This window comes from Aedes albopictus, chromosome 3 (genome assembly GCF_035046485.1).
Source record: "Aedes albopictus strain Foshan chromosome 3, AalbF5, whole genome shotgun sequence".
NCBI classification, from domain to species: Eukaryota; Metazoa; Arthropoda; class Insecta; order Diptera; family Culicidae; genus Aedes; species Aedes albopictus.
This window is the reverse complement of record NC_085138.1, coordinates 352,685,334-352,700,096: the sequence shown is the minus strand read 5'-3', so window position 1 is coordinate 352,700,096 and position 14,763 is coordinate 352,685,334. Positions and strand designations below refer to the sequence as shown.

Here is a 14,763-nt window from a genome sequence, read left to right as displayed (position 1 = left end):
AAATCGTGCATTCCGGTTCAGTATTTCCAACGCGCTTCAGTCTACTTATCATTTTGCGAGTGAAAATTTAGATATTTGTAGTAAAAATGTACGCGCCATATTGCTTTGACTGAGTTCATTTCAGCAGCTTATTTAATGCACCCGTAAAATGCCTAAAATGAGTTTAGAATTTTTGCTTGCTAAATCATGTCTAGGACAACATTGCTTCACACGGTAGGACATAAACAACCAAAAAATGTTAACACTTGGACGTTTACTTCTCGTCGACAATCAAGGGGATGTCCATTTATTACATAAAGGAATTTGATCATTTTTTGAACATACCCTCCCCCCTTTTTTTGCGTAGGAAACCCCAAATATTTTAGTGCGGACGTAAGATTTCTCAATATTTAATCCCCCTCTCTCCTCATACAATTACGTAATTTATGGATAGCTGTCGATGGTTGAATGTTCACTGTTTGAAGCAAACCCCAAGTAAAAATCACTGTCAATGACAAAGTCGATGACAAAACGAGTTTGACGTCCGACGCCCGTCGCATCGCAGCTTCTATATATAGAACGTTTGTTTAAGTATGCAAGTGTTTCGTGATGTAATTCTTGTCAGTTGCGTGTGTCTGCAGCATTTGGATCAGTTGTCAGTTGCAGTTGTGGCCCAACCAGCGAATCCAGACTGTACACACTTAGATAAAATTACCGACTTCGATAGTATTTTACCAAAATCTCAACCGTTAAGTTTTGTTTACCAAAAAAAAAACGGTAAGCTGGCAACATTTACCGAACTCCGTTAAAGTTTGACAGATAAACGATAAAAGTTTTACCGAAATTTTGTAATATTTTATAGAATTTCAGTTAAATCCATCACCGAACGCTCAGCAGTTGAGATTTCGGTAAAAATTACCGAACGCAATTAGCTCTGTATTTCAATTTAATATGGAGCAAGTATGTTATAATAATGAATCAATTGTTTAAATATGAAAATAAACTTACATTTATTTATTGAAACAAAAATGTTTTACCTCCAATTAATATTTCAACCACTTTAATTTAAAAACACTATAGAATATGTTGAAAAGTTTATGAGGAGAATGATACATTTTATTTGTACATTACTTCGTTTTTTAGAAACATTTAAGTTTTTATAGTGCATTTTATTATTTTTATGAGTTCAAAAACCTTTTGTCGATCATTTTACAGCTTCCATCCCTTCTGTTAAAATTTTTCGTTATGTTCTAAATTAGTTCCAAGTAAACATGTTTATAACAATCAGTATCAATGTTTTGGGTGTTTTGGTTTGTAAACGGTTGTAACTAAGATTCGTTGAAACAATCAGATTATACCTAAGTTACAAATTGGTTTCGCAAGTTTCAATTAACGATGACGTTTATTTACATTGCGCTAGTTGTTATAAATATGTTATACCTCAGTTTGGCTTTACCAACAGGATTTTAATAGGTTTTAATTTTGTTTCACATGTTTTTATTTTCTGAATCCAAATGAAAACATCCGTTGTTTCATGAAAACTAAGTTGCAACCTGTTTGCAACGATGATCATTTTTTATTTTAGTTGCAGGTGCTACTTGGGCACTACCTTGTTAAACACCGAGATATTTAACTTCTTCCCAGAACTGAATCTGAACTCCATCTAAAGATGGTTGGGTAAGATGTAATTTCTTCCTTCTAGTAAAAGGAACGGTAACAGTTTTAATAGGGTTGACGCTTAACCCCTCTTTCCTACAATATTGGAGAGTAACATTCAGCGCATGTTGAAGCCGATTTGAAATCGTAGTATCATATTCCCCACGTACCAAAATGGCCACATCATCTGCGTATCCTATCACCTCAAAACCTTGATTTATTAGCTTTTAAAGGAGTTCGTCCACTACCAAAGACCACAGTAAGGGCGATAGTACTCCTCCTTGAGGACAGCCCTTTCTAGATCTAACAGATAGCTGCGCTCCTCCTAGATCAGTAGATATTTCCCGATCTTCTAGCATAGATATTATCCATTCAATAATGCGTTTATCTAAGCCCCTTGCTTCCATCGCTGAACGCATGGAGCTGTAGGATGTATTGTTGAATGCTTTCTCAATATCGGGAAAAGCAACCAAGGCTACTTCCTTGGCTTGCAGCGTTTTCTCAACTTTGCTAACTAACGACTGTAACGCCGTTATCGTAGATTTACCCGATTGATAAGCATATTGAAATTTGCAAAGAGGCATTTCTACTAAACTTGTTGATTTTTTTCCATAGTCTTTAACAGAACACAAGAAAGGCTTATTGGTCCGAAGGCTTTTGGAGTTGTTTTGTCCCGTTGTCAGATTTTGGGATAAACACAACACGAACCTTACGCCACGCCTTAGGTATGTGAGTTAACGTAATACTGGCTCTGAATATTTCGGTTAAGAGCGGTCAAAGCGCTTCTTTTCCCTATTGAAGTAAAGCTGGGAAAATTCCATCTTTCCTGGCAGATTTGAAAGGTTGAAAAGAACTCAACTCGACGGTGTGAAGATTTCACAAGCTTTTTGATAGGCGTTGGTCGACCATACATGTCTTGCCTTTTCTGAGTCCTGTTCTTCATCCGAACAAGGAATCGACCCTGGAAAGTGAGTTCTCATCATGACTTCCAATGTTTCAGAAGAATCAACAGTAAAATTGCCATCTTTCTTTTTAAGTTTGAACTTTTAGTGGCTACGCAGTCTTTATTCTTGAAACGGGTTTATTATCTACCCAACGTTTCGGCACTTAGGGATGGTGCCTTCATCAGGGGGAACTGGAATTTAGTTAGTTGATTATTTGTATCTTAACTAGTTTTGTTTGACTTACAATAATGTTCTCGTTTCGTCTCTCGTGTTTCGGCTAACTTTAACTGTCCTGACTCTAATTGTTTGGTACATGCTATGGGGTAGATTTGTCTGGTTAGTTATTTTAAATTTTTACATGTCACTTTTTGTCTATAAATTAATTAATTCTTACACTCAATAACACTTCGGTGAACTTATGTGGACTTTTTGCTAATGGCGCAATTCTTCTTATTATCTATTAGTCTATTTTTAAATGGTGGTCTTGATGCCCTATCTGCATATTGTCATTCTTCGGTGGTCTGCGATTTCTTACTAGATTTGTCTCGTCGATAGATAGTGTTGATGTCGTGCAACAAACCAGCATATGTAGTATTGAGTCCATCAGTGTCTGTCCGTTTGTTCACCGTTTTATCTGTGTTAGTGATGTGGCACATTTCAAGAAATGGGAGTGTGGAGGGTTTATGGCTATGGTCTATAATATTGGTGTGGTCAAGTTGAAATCTGTGGTTCTGTGTTATACAATGTTCTATTAGGGCTGTGGTGGTTTCTATTAGTGCTATTTGGGCTTCATTTGTGTGTGTATGTTCTTCATCGTTCATCAGTTTGTCAAGTTTGTTTACATTAGCTCTATGTCCAGTTAATCGTTTTCGCAAATTGTTCCTCGTCATACCGAGGTATTTTATATATAATGTTACTAATTTCGTCTTTTTTTACAGGGAATTTGATTTTGGAGTGGAGGTTTTTGACAGTTCTGTGTTGTCGTGTGGCGATAGTGATCTCTGGGTAATCCTTAGACAGAATTTTTGTGACACGGTCGGAGAGAGATGGGACGTATGGAATGGAACGATAAATTGGTTGCTGTGTTGTGCTTACTGTTTGGTTTTGCCTATGTGGAGTTTCGGTTTCATCTTCGGTGCCGTGCGTGGGATGCCTCATCGGATTGGTGATGTGATGATCGGGTATGCTGTCTTCAGTTTGGTGGTTTGTTGGTGATGTTGGGTTTTGGTGGGGGATATGCTGGGGTACAGTGTGGTTTGTGGTGGGTTGATCTGGTAGTTGGTTGGGTGGCTGGCACAATGGCTGGCTCGGTGGGCGACTGGGTAGCTGACACGATGGTTGGCTGGGTGGGAGGTTGGGTGGCTGACACGATGGTTGGCTGGGATCATCATTCGGAAGTTCAGTGATCGATGCTGTTGGAATTTCATCTACGTTGTTTTGTCTCCGTTTGTTTATGTAGAGGTTTAACAACCGGTTGATGAGTTGCTTGGGGTAGTTGTTCCTTAGCAGTTGTTGGTGAATTATCGTCCCTATTTCATTCATTGTTTTATTCCGCGTTAGCGAGCAAACTCTATGAATGAAATTGTTCGCTACGTTTATTTTATGCTTCGGTTGGTGGAAGGAGTTGTAGTTCAGCATACGTCCCGATGCGATTGGCTTGGCATACCATTCCGTAGCTAGAGTTTGGTCCTGGTTGCGGATGACGGTCATATCTAGGAATGGCAACCTCCGTTCGTTTTCTGCTTCGATGGTGAATTGCAGTCTTGGTTCTACCTTGTTGAACGCTACCAATACCTGTTGTTCGGTGTTCTGAGGAATCGCCATGAAGATGTCGTCCACATATTTCTTGAAGATGGTGATCTCGAATGGTAGAGATTCCATAGCTGCATCGATGACCGAATCTAGAACTATGTCTGCCAGGATGGGCGAGAGTGGGCTGCCCATTGCTGTTCCGAATGTCTGCTTATAGAATTGCCCATCGTAGCAGAAGTAGCTGGCCTCCATTACGAACTCCACAATTTCCAGGAATAGGTCCAGATTTATGTTGGTGTCGATTTCATTCCATCTGTGTATTATGTTCCTGGTGACTAACCATCGTGGGACATTTGTGAACAATGAAGTTACATCAAGAGAGATTATGATGTAACCTTCTGGTAGTTTGATATTGTTCACTTCATCGCAAAATTCGAATGAGCTTCTCGTGCTATATCGGCTATGTAGCGAGTTTTGCAGAATGTTTGCGATGTATTTGGCTAGCTTGTATTGGGTTTCTCATTAATGTTTAGACTACTATGATAATTTGAGAATCCACTGAATCATCATTTCCCAGCGAAATTTCACACTAATCAAACTTATTTTGTTTAGCTGTTGTGCATCCAACGCCCCTGTCTTGAACTCAACCGAACTTGTGCATGCCAGTCGCTGGGAAGTCGTGTGCGAAATTCGACTGTGATGATAATGAATTTCGGCCGAGTCTAAATGGGTGCAAATGTCGCAATATGTGGGTGCCGTTATGTTTGGTATGACCGGCCGGAGTGGAAGGTCTTGTTTGTGAGCCTTCGGCTGTCCATAGATTCTAGGGCAGATGGAGTTGTTGGCCTTCAGTTCGTTCGCTGTCCTGTTATCAATGAGGTGTAGGTCTTTGAGCCTCTTGATTATGTTATTGTTCCCATTTTGGAACCGAGTCGTGGGATCAGCGCGCAGCTTTTCGTAGGTAGTCGTGTCGTTGACCAATGCTTGCATTTTTCGGCTGCCAAGACCATTTGAATGGTCGTTGGAAAGGACTTTATGAAGCCTTCGAGCTGTAGGAGCGTTATTGATGTCTGCACATACCCGTCTCCAATCTTTCCGTTTGGCTAGCCTCAATTCTCTTGTATTCTGTAAGGGCTTGTTTAGCGCTTTGTATTATCCATGATGAGTTGCCAATGTTGAGTCGACAACCTAAAAGGATCACTCAATGTAGCCTTGAATAAGCTAGGACCTATCGTAGCGCTTATATTCGACCAGTACCTGGTGATGGTCAACCTGCGCCTAAAACTTTCTGTTATCACCAATGTACGGTATCGCCGACAGCCACGGTACAGCCTAGAGCGACTGCCGCTACCGGATGTCGCTTCAGCATACGCGCAGATTCCCAAGGCAGCTTTGCCATCAATAGCCATCAACGATGCAGCCGAGAGCACCATCGGGTACGTGAAAAAGGAGCCGACGAAGGTTCTACGAAATATACCGAGCGATTTTGAATAAGAAGAACGTAACACGGGTAGTCAGGCTGCAGCAAGGAACCTGGCAGAACGTGGAAACTGAAGTGGAGCCAGCAGACCTGCCTATTTCGGGAGTTATTCCGGAATCAAAATGGGTCATTGGAATTGATAGAATTGATAGAAAAAAATATGCCTGAAAGTCCATCCCGGTCGCTAAGTGCCACTAAGTGGAACCTGTTTTACGGATGTTCCGGGGAACCGGTTCCGGGGTCAACTATCATGCGACACCTCAAACTTCGTGATTTTTCAAGATACATTATTGTGAGCTGATTTTGTGTTATCCGAAATACTTTTTAACATTTTGGAACCGATATGCGGATTTCACGGGAATCGGTTCCGATGGTTCCGGGGTCCATTTTTCGATGTTGAATAAATAAACATCATCATGTGACTTATCAAACTTCATGATTTTAAAAGTTTTAGCATATTATCACCAGGATTGATCACTTAAAATACATTTGGATAATGCGGAATCGGCAATGTTTTGAAAATGGTTCAATACTGTCATGCGGCATTTCAAACATCGTGATTTTCAAAATACATTATTCTGTAGTAAGTAGTTTTACGTTGTCTGAAATACTTGTGACTATTTTGGATCCGATATACGGATTTCCTGGAAACCGGTTCCGGTAGTTCCGGAATCCATTTTTCGAATGTAAACAAATATCGTTGACCGACACCTCAAATTTCGTGGTTATTAAAGAAACATCATTCTGGGATGTGTTTGCGTTATCCGAAATATTTGTTCTTGCGATTCATTCAGGGATCCCTCCAAGAATTCCTCTGATTATATCCAGGCTTCAAGTGCATGAGCTGCTCATTGTGAGACACAAAGAAAAACATCTCACGCACATCGTTGCGGTAAGTACATGCGATGAAACTGTGTGCCGCTCACGGTTAGTTTGTTTGTCGCATCGCACATATTCTTGATTATGATGTGTGGTGCGACATCACCTCTCATCGCATTTCCCAGCGCATGCCATACATGTGTATTAGTGGATATGATACAGTTCATGATACATGGCTCATGAGCTTGTCTCATGTGCTCTCACATGTACTGTCCAAAACATCGGCTTGAATATTGTTCTATCCATCCTGTCCATGGGGTAGGCGCTTACACGTTCGCCTGTTTGATCTTAAAACTCCATTTCGCTCGCACTGTATTCGACGAGCTAGGTTTTTGGTAATGTTGTACGTTTTGCAACGGTGCGCATCCTGAAGGGTTAATAATATTGGCTGTAATATCGATATGAATCGATTAATATTAAGGGGATTGACTTAACAGCGTATACCGCTGACTAACTATTATCCTGATTAAACATCGTGTTCACTAAGGAAATGCTGGATTATTTTATTCGCACTTTCGTGAAACAATTTAATATAATCAGATAATCATGGCTCACGCAGTTCTTTAATCTGTTTAATGATTCCCCTAAGGCACCGTCCACAAATTACGTAACGCTCACGATTTTAGGGTTACGTAATAAATGGATGTCGCCTAATTACAATAATTCAGCATTATCGATGATGCGCATCAAGGTGTCTACGAGTTCTTTTATTTATATACAAAGACAACTGCCATGACTGAGATGCTCATTGATTCGTCGTTTGGTACCGATTGGAAAATTTTAACTTTCGCATTGAAACGACGGTCTTCTACGCTACGAGAAATTCCTCATCAGTAGGCAGCGGTTTGAATATTGATCGCGCTAAAGAAAGACTTGTATAGGGTATTCTATAAACTTCGTTTACTCTAAGGAGATGGGTGATGCTAAGGCGATATTTAAGGAGATGCTATATATTATATTATATAGCAGCACCCAGAATCCCTGGAGGACTTTTTGTAAGAATCCCTGAGTAACTCCTGAAGAAACTGCTGAAGAGATGCCTGAAGGAATCCCTGGAAAAAAAATATGAGCAACTTATTGGAGAAATACCACGGAAAATTTCTGGTGAAATCTACACACAAAACTCTGAAGGAGATCCCTGGTGAAGGAATCATAGGGTAAGTTCTAAAATAATCGTTGGAGGAAACCTTTGAGGCCTTCACCCTTAAGGCGAAACTGGAACCATTTCCTCACTTTTTGGTTTTGATTTTTTATTAAATACCGAAGCAATATTTTCAAAATCGGTTTTCGTGCATATGTAGAGTATGGATCAAGGTATATTCTGAATTTTTTTTTTTTTAGTTGAAAATGTTTTTCGTTTTTCCAGAAACCATTTTTGAACAAAATTTCACAAAAAAAAAAATGGTTTCTGCAAAAATGGAAAGCATTTTCCTCCTCAAAAAAATTCAGAAGATACCTTGATCCATACTCTACATGTGCACGAGAACCGATTTTGAAAATATTGCTTCGTTATTTAATAAAAAATCAAAAACCGAAAAAAATGAAAAAATGCTTCCAGTTTCGCCTTAACGCCCTTAAGACCCTTAAAACATCCTTGAAAAAAAAACTCCAAATGGAATCTGCTAAGAAATTCTTGGAATAATCAATGGATGGTTTCTTGAACAAACCCGTGGATGAACTCCTAGAAGATTTCTTGGAGAAACTTGTGAAAGAATTCTTGGATGACTTCTTGGAGAATTTCCTGACACCTGTATGGAACAAACTAAAACTATCTTAAATTTGCTGTTGAAAATCGACTGTAAGGTTGGCTCTAAAGATTAACGGCTACGCAGTCTTAGGCTTGAAAAACGATAAATGGAGAAATTCTTGGGTGCACCCCTGGAAAAGAAGGTGGACGGATTGATGAAACCCCTGAATATTTTTTTTAAAAGATACTGGTAGGAATTTTTGAAGGAATCACTAGACTGGTGTTCGTTTCGACTGTTGGTCTTTTAACTGGAAGAGAGGATGTTTTCGGCCTTGGCCGTTTTCAAAAGTTTGAAAAAACGGTTATTGCATTTTAACCCGATGGTTTCGGTGATTTATTTAACATTTTTCAAAGATTAGATGCACGTTTTCTTGTTAGATTTCTGGAACGTTCAATAAACGCAGTCATGAAGTGATATAGCGTCCGCTATGATGCTCTTGTACCTGCAGCTTGTATTTGCAGCTTTATCGATGTTAATCACTTGAGGAATTCCTAACAGTCTCCTCGCAGCAATCCCTGGAGGAGTTCTTGGAAGAATACCAGCAGGAATTCCAGGATTAATCACTGGAGAAATCCGTGGATGTATCCCTGAAAAAAATCCTGAATATGTTCCTGGAGGAATTCCTGGAAAAAATCTTGGAAGAATTCCTGGATGAATTCTTGCAGAAATTCCTGGAGGAGCTTCTAGAAAAATTCTAGGTGGAATCTCTAGAGATTTTTTTTAAAGAAATCTCTTGAAAAATTCCTAGAGGAATTCCTAAACGATATTCTGGAGTATCGGAGGAACACTTGGTGGAATTTCTGGAGGAATTCCTGGAAAAAATCTGTTTTTGGATTCCTGGAAAAAAATCGCAAAAAAAAATTATGGAGGATTTGTGGAGAAATTCCTGAAGGAATTTCTGAATCAGAGAAAATCCCTGAAACAATTCCTTGAGAAATCGTTGCAGGAATGTCTGGAGGAGTTCTTTAAGAAAACCCTGGAGAAATCTCTAGAGAAAATCTAGGAGAAATTTCTTAAGAAACACACACAAATTCAGAAGTTCATCTCGGTAAACGGTTTGTAGAGAATCTAACAACTTATTTCTCGCTAAAATTTTTACTGATTCTAGGTAAAAAAATCAGAGAGAGATCTCGCAAAAAGCTGAATTAACTAAATATCGCCAAAGTTTTCACGACATCTTGGTTTAACTTTATCGAGATTCAGTGAAAATCATTACCGGATTCTCAGCTGTTGGATTCTCGGCAAACCGTATGCTGCGGTCAGCAATTTATTTTAAGTGGCAATACCTGAAAAAAACAGGATAAATTCCTGGAGAAATCCTTAGAAGAATTCTTAGAGAAATCCCTGGAGATATTTCTGAAAAATTCTCTTATAAAATTCCTGGAGGAATTCCTAGAAAAATATTTAAATGAGTTCCTGGATGAATGCTTGGTGGGATTTCTGGAGAAATCCCTGAAACAATTCCTAGAAAAATCTTTGGGAGAATCCCAGAAGGAACTACTGGATTAATTCCTGGGAGAATTTCTAGGGGGATTTCTTGAAAAATTTCTGGAGGAATCCCTGAAGAAATGGAATGTCTTTATGTCTTGATAATTTTCTGGAGGAATCTGTGAAAAAAGAAATTCCTGCTGGAATTCCCAGAGAAATCCCTGAAAGAACTCCTGCAGGAATTAATGAAGAAATTGCTGGTGGAATCCCTGGAAAAAATCCAGCAGAATTCCCAGAAGGAATCCCTGAAGCAATCTCAGGAGGTGTTTTTGAAGAAATGTAACTTAAGAAATCGCAGAAAGAATTCATAGAGAATTTTGAATCAATCCCAAGCAACACGACTTGTTGCTAATCCAGTAACAGCAACCTTAGTGCAATTTATTCACTGTCCGTATTACGGACGACAGAACACAATTGCTTCTTCTTTGAAACCCAAAAAGCGCAGATTCTGAATTCTTATGCAACATAAACGAGGAGGAATGATAAAAAGTTGAGAAAAGATTTTGTCCAGACTCGAACCATGGACACCAGGAGTATTATCTACTCACCTTACATACTACACCAAAAGCTCTGTGAGAGAATCGATGCTCAACCCATCATAAAAGCTACTGAAGTTACTTGTTACTTTATTGCACCTTCTTTGTCACAAGTTAGAGAACTGTCAAAATGAAAATATGCTCAAGTTTTCTGTAACGCATATGGAACCTAATCTGAACAAACAAACCAGATTTAGACGTTTCATGCATGTTACATAACCCATTTAATGCAAGCTGCCTGTATTATCACTTGCGAGCAATATGTAAGCTCCGCCTCCATGAAGCGATGTCAAACACGTGGTAATTTGTAATTTCTGTGAAACAAAGCCGCAACTTTACGGATTTCGGAGTTTAAATGCAACTCAATTGACAAGATGGAAGTTTCGGGTGCTTCTAGTGCAACTCATTTAGACCAAAGCATAGAAAGCCACAATCTACATGATGTTGCAGGTGCTGCTTGGGCTTTAATAGGTTCCAAACTCCTTGAATCAAACACCTCTAAAACCTCTCGGAATGCCCTTAAAATGTTCCTGAAACCCCTCAAAACTACACAAAATGACTCTGAAATGCCTTGACACACCTATCAAACCCCTTTTAACGCCCTTTAAAAGTTTCTGAGATCCTGTGAATTGCCCTTAAAGCCCCTTGAAACGTCCCTGAAACCCCTTATACTATTGAGAAGCCCCTGAATTCCCCGTTTTCCAATTGAAACGCAAACAAAACTTCCCAGAACGCCCTAAAAATGCTCCTGAAATCCCCTGAAACATCTTGGAACCAGCTTTTTTGGGCTCTCTGGAAACTTTCTGGAAACTCCCTTAGCCCCACTTCAAATGCCCAGGTGAAAGACCTGTTCTCGTGAACTAGTTTCCCTCATTAAAGCCCAAACTTAATTTATGCACAAATTTCCCACTTTTTATGCTTTTTTCTAGGTTCCAGTGCATGGAAATTATTTGATAATTACAATATTCAGCAAAGTAACTCATTCAGATGCAGTAAAGATTTGTGTTGAAGCTGAAGGTACCTACCTTGATACCTTGTTGGCTACAAAGTAACTTTACTCCAATGCCGAGCGTATAGTAGAGCACCATCTTCGTCGGTCTTGGGCGATGTTCCTCCAGTTTCCCCGAACGTGTAGGGATCGTAGATCTTCTTGAACCGCGTGCAGCCAGCGAGTTCGCGGCCGCCCACGAAGTCGCCTACCTCTACCGGGTTCTCTGCTGAATATTGTTTTCGCTATTCTTTCTTCCGACATTCGCACTACGTGTCCAGCCCACTGAAGTCTGCCGTATTTTATACGTTTCACAATATTCGCATCTTCGTACACTTGGTACAACTCGTGATTCATGCGTCTGCGCCACACTCCATTTTCTTGTTTCCCACCGAGAATTGTCCGCAGCACTTTGCGCTCAAAAACTCCAAAAGCTTTTCGGTCTACCACCTTTAACGTCCACGCTTCGAGACCGTAGAGGGCAACCGGAAGAATCAGCGTCTTATACAGAGCGAATTTTGTTTGCGTTTGCAAGTTACGGGACCTAAGCTGGCTACGCAATCCGTAAAAGGCCCTATTCGCAGCTGCAATACGCCTTTTCACTTCACGGGAAACGTCATTGTCACATGTCACAAGTGTTCCAAGATAAACAAATTCTTCAACAACTTCAAACACTTCCCCATCAACCACTACCTCAGCACTAACACCACTAGGCCTGCTTCTGTCTCTACCCGCTATCATGTACTTCGTCTTGGTAGAGTTAATCGTCAAGCCTATCCTCGCTGTCTCTCTCTTCAGAGGAGCATAAGCTTCCTCCACTGCCCTACGATCGATGCCGATGAGATCAATATCGTCCGCAAAACCGAGGAGCATGTGCGACCGTGTGATGATAGAGCCATTCCTCTGCACGCCTGACCTCCTAATCGCTCCTCCGAGTGCAATGTTGAACAATAAATTTGAAAGAGCATCCCCCTGCTTCAATCCATCCAAGGTCACAAACGACGTAGACACTTCGTCCGCGATCCGAATACTTGATTTTGATCCATCCAGCGTTGCGCGTATCAGTCTAATTAGTTTCGCCGGAAAACCATGTTCTGACATTATCTGCCAAAGCTCATTTCTTTTCACTGAATCGTACGCTGCTTTAAAATCAATGAACAGATGGTGAGTCTGCAAGTTATATTCCCGAAATTTATCTAGGATCATCCGCAGGGTAAACATTTGATCCGTCGTTGATCGGCCCTCACGAAAACCAGCCTGGTATTCGCCGATGAAGGACTCCTCAAGAGGTCGCAGTCTGTTGAACAGGACACGCGACAGTATCTTATACGCCGAATTTAAAAGGGTAATCCCTCTGTAATTGGCACACTCCAGTCTGTGCCCTTTCTTGTAGATTGGGCATATGAGGCCATCCAACCAACTAGTGGGCAATTCTTCATCCTCCCAAATCTTTATAATAATCTGATGGATTGATTGATGTAGCTGCTCGCTTCCGTGCTTAAGAAGTTCGACCGGGATCTCGTCCTTCCCAGCAGCCTTGCTGTTTTTCAGCTCCTTAAGGGCCTTTTTAACCTCATCCAGTGTTGGTGGTTCCACTGCTTGACTGTCATCCATTATGTTAATCCTGTTCCTGGGTGCTCCTTCGCTGCTACCATTCAACAAATCTTCGAAGTGCTCCTTCCACCTGGCTGCCACCATTGTTTTGTCTGTCAGCAAATTTCCTTCCCGGTCATTGCACATGACGGGCACTGGCGCAGTCTTGTGCCGCGCGCCATTGACAGTTGCATAAAATCTCCGCATATCGTTCCTGTCCATACTTTCCTGCGCTTCAGCAATAACACTCTCTTCGTGTTGCCGTTTTTTCCTGCGGTGGATTCGTTTCTCTTCTGCTCTTGCAACCCTGTACCGCTCTCTGTTCTGCCGGGTACCGGCCACTAGCATTCGACTTCTGGCGGCATTCTTTTCGTTCGTCGCTCGTTGGCAGTCCTCGTCAAACCAACCATTACGTTGGCGTCGCTGAGCGGTACCAATCACCTCTTGCGCTGTTGTTGTCACTGCTTCGTGGATACTTCCCCACAAGCTGTTGACATCTCCAGATCTGTTGGTCTCTCCTATCCTCTCGTCTAGCTTCTGATGGTACTGTGCAGCAACCCCTTCGGCTGACAAGCGCTGGATATTGAAACGCATCGTCCTGTTGTTTCTTGAACTCGTGACGCTGGATAATCGCGCCCGAATTTTAGCGGCTACAAGATAATGATCCGAGTCGATGTTCGGGCCTCTGTAGGACCTCACATCTATGACGTCCGAGAAATGTCGCCCGTCGACCAGCACGTGGTCTATCTGGGAGCAAGTGTCACCACTCGGGTGTCGCCAGGTGTGTTTTCGGATATTCTTACGTGCAAAGTAGGTACTGCTGATTGCCATCCCTCTAGCAGCAGCGAATGTCACAAGGCGCAGACCATTATCGTTGGTAACAGAATGAAGGCTTTCCGTTCCAATGATAGGCCGAAAGAAACTTTCTCTGCCGATCTGCGCATTTGCATCTCCGATGACTATTTTGACATCTTGTTTTGGGCACTCTCCGTAGGCCTTATCAAGGCTCTCATAGAACTCATCCTTCATGTCATCGGGTTTGTCGTTCGTTGGCGCATAGATGCTGATCAGGCTGTAGTTGAAGAACTTGCCCTTCATGCTCAACACACAGATTTGGTCGCTTATCGGCTTCCACCGAATAACTCGCTTCATCTGCTTCCCGATCACTATAAAGCCAACTCCGCGTTCTGCCTTATCGCCGCCGCTGTAGTAGATGTGGTACTTGAATGAAGTGTTGGCGATGGGATCCACCGCTCGGAATTCGCGTTCTCCAGTTTTGGGCCAGCGTATCTCCTGGATAGCGGCCACATTAACGCCGACATTCCGCAGTTCACGAGCCAGGAGCCCAACACGTGCGGGTTCATTCAAAGTTCTCACGTTCCAAGATCCGACTTTCCAATCGTTGTCCTTTATTCGTTGCCGGGTCTGTTGCCGTTGAATCAATCCGTTTACTCTACTATTGCTTTTCTGGGTGTTTGAAGGTTTTCAGCAGGCTACCTTACCGGGGCCGCGCTGCCTACATTGCGTTGAAGGGGCTGCCTTCTTAGGTATAGCTGACGCAATACAGCATTTCATACTCAGCCGCTGGATGCCAGAACAGACGCTGTTTGAGCCGCACCTCCTTGGTGAACAGACGCTCGGATCGTACCTCCTCAATCTAGCTGAAGTCAGAAGGACAACAGTGCCCAGGCTGCACTACCAGCTAAGCACACAACTCTTA

At 41.6% G+C, this 14,763-nt stretch overlaps 1 protein-coding gene across 2 annotated transcripts in view; it reads left to right on the top strand.

Moving 5' to 3' along the window:
- Positions 1–14,763, top strand: part of LOC109408799 (potassium voltage-gated channel subfamily KQT member 1-like) — a 551,459-nt gene that overhangs the window by 413,731 nt on the left and 122,965 nt on the right. The window lies entirely within an intron of this gene.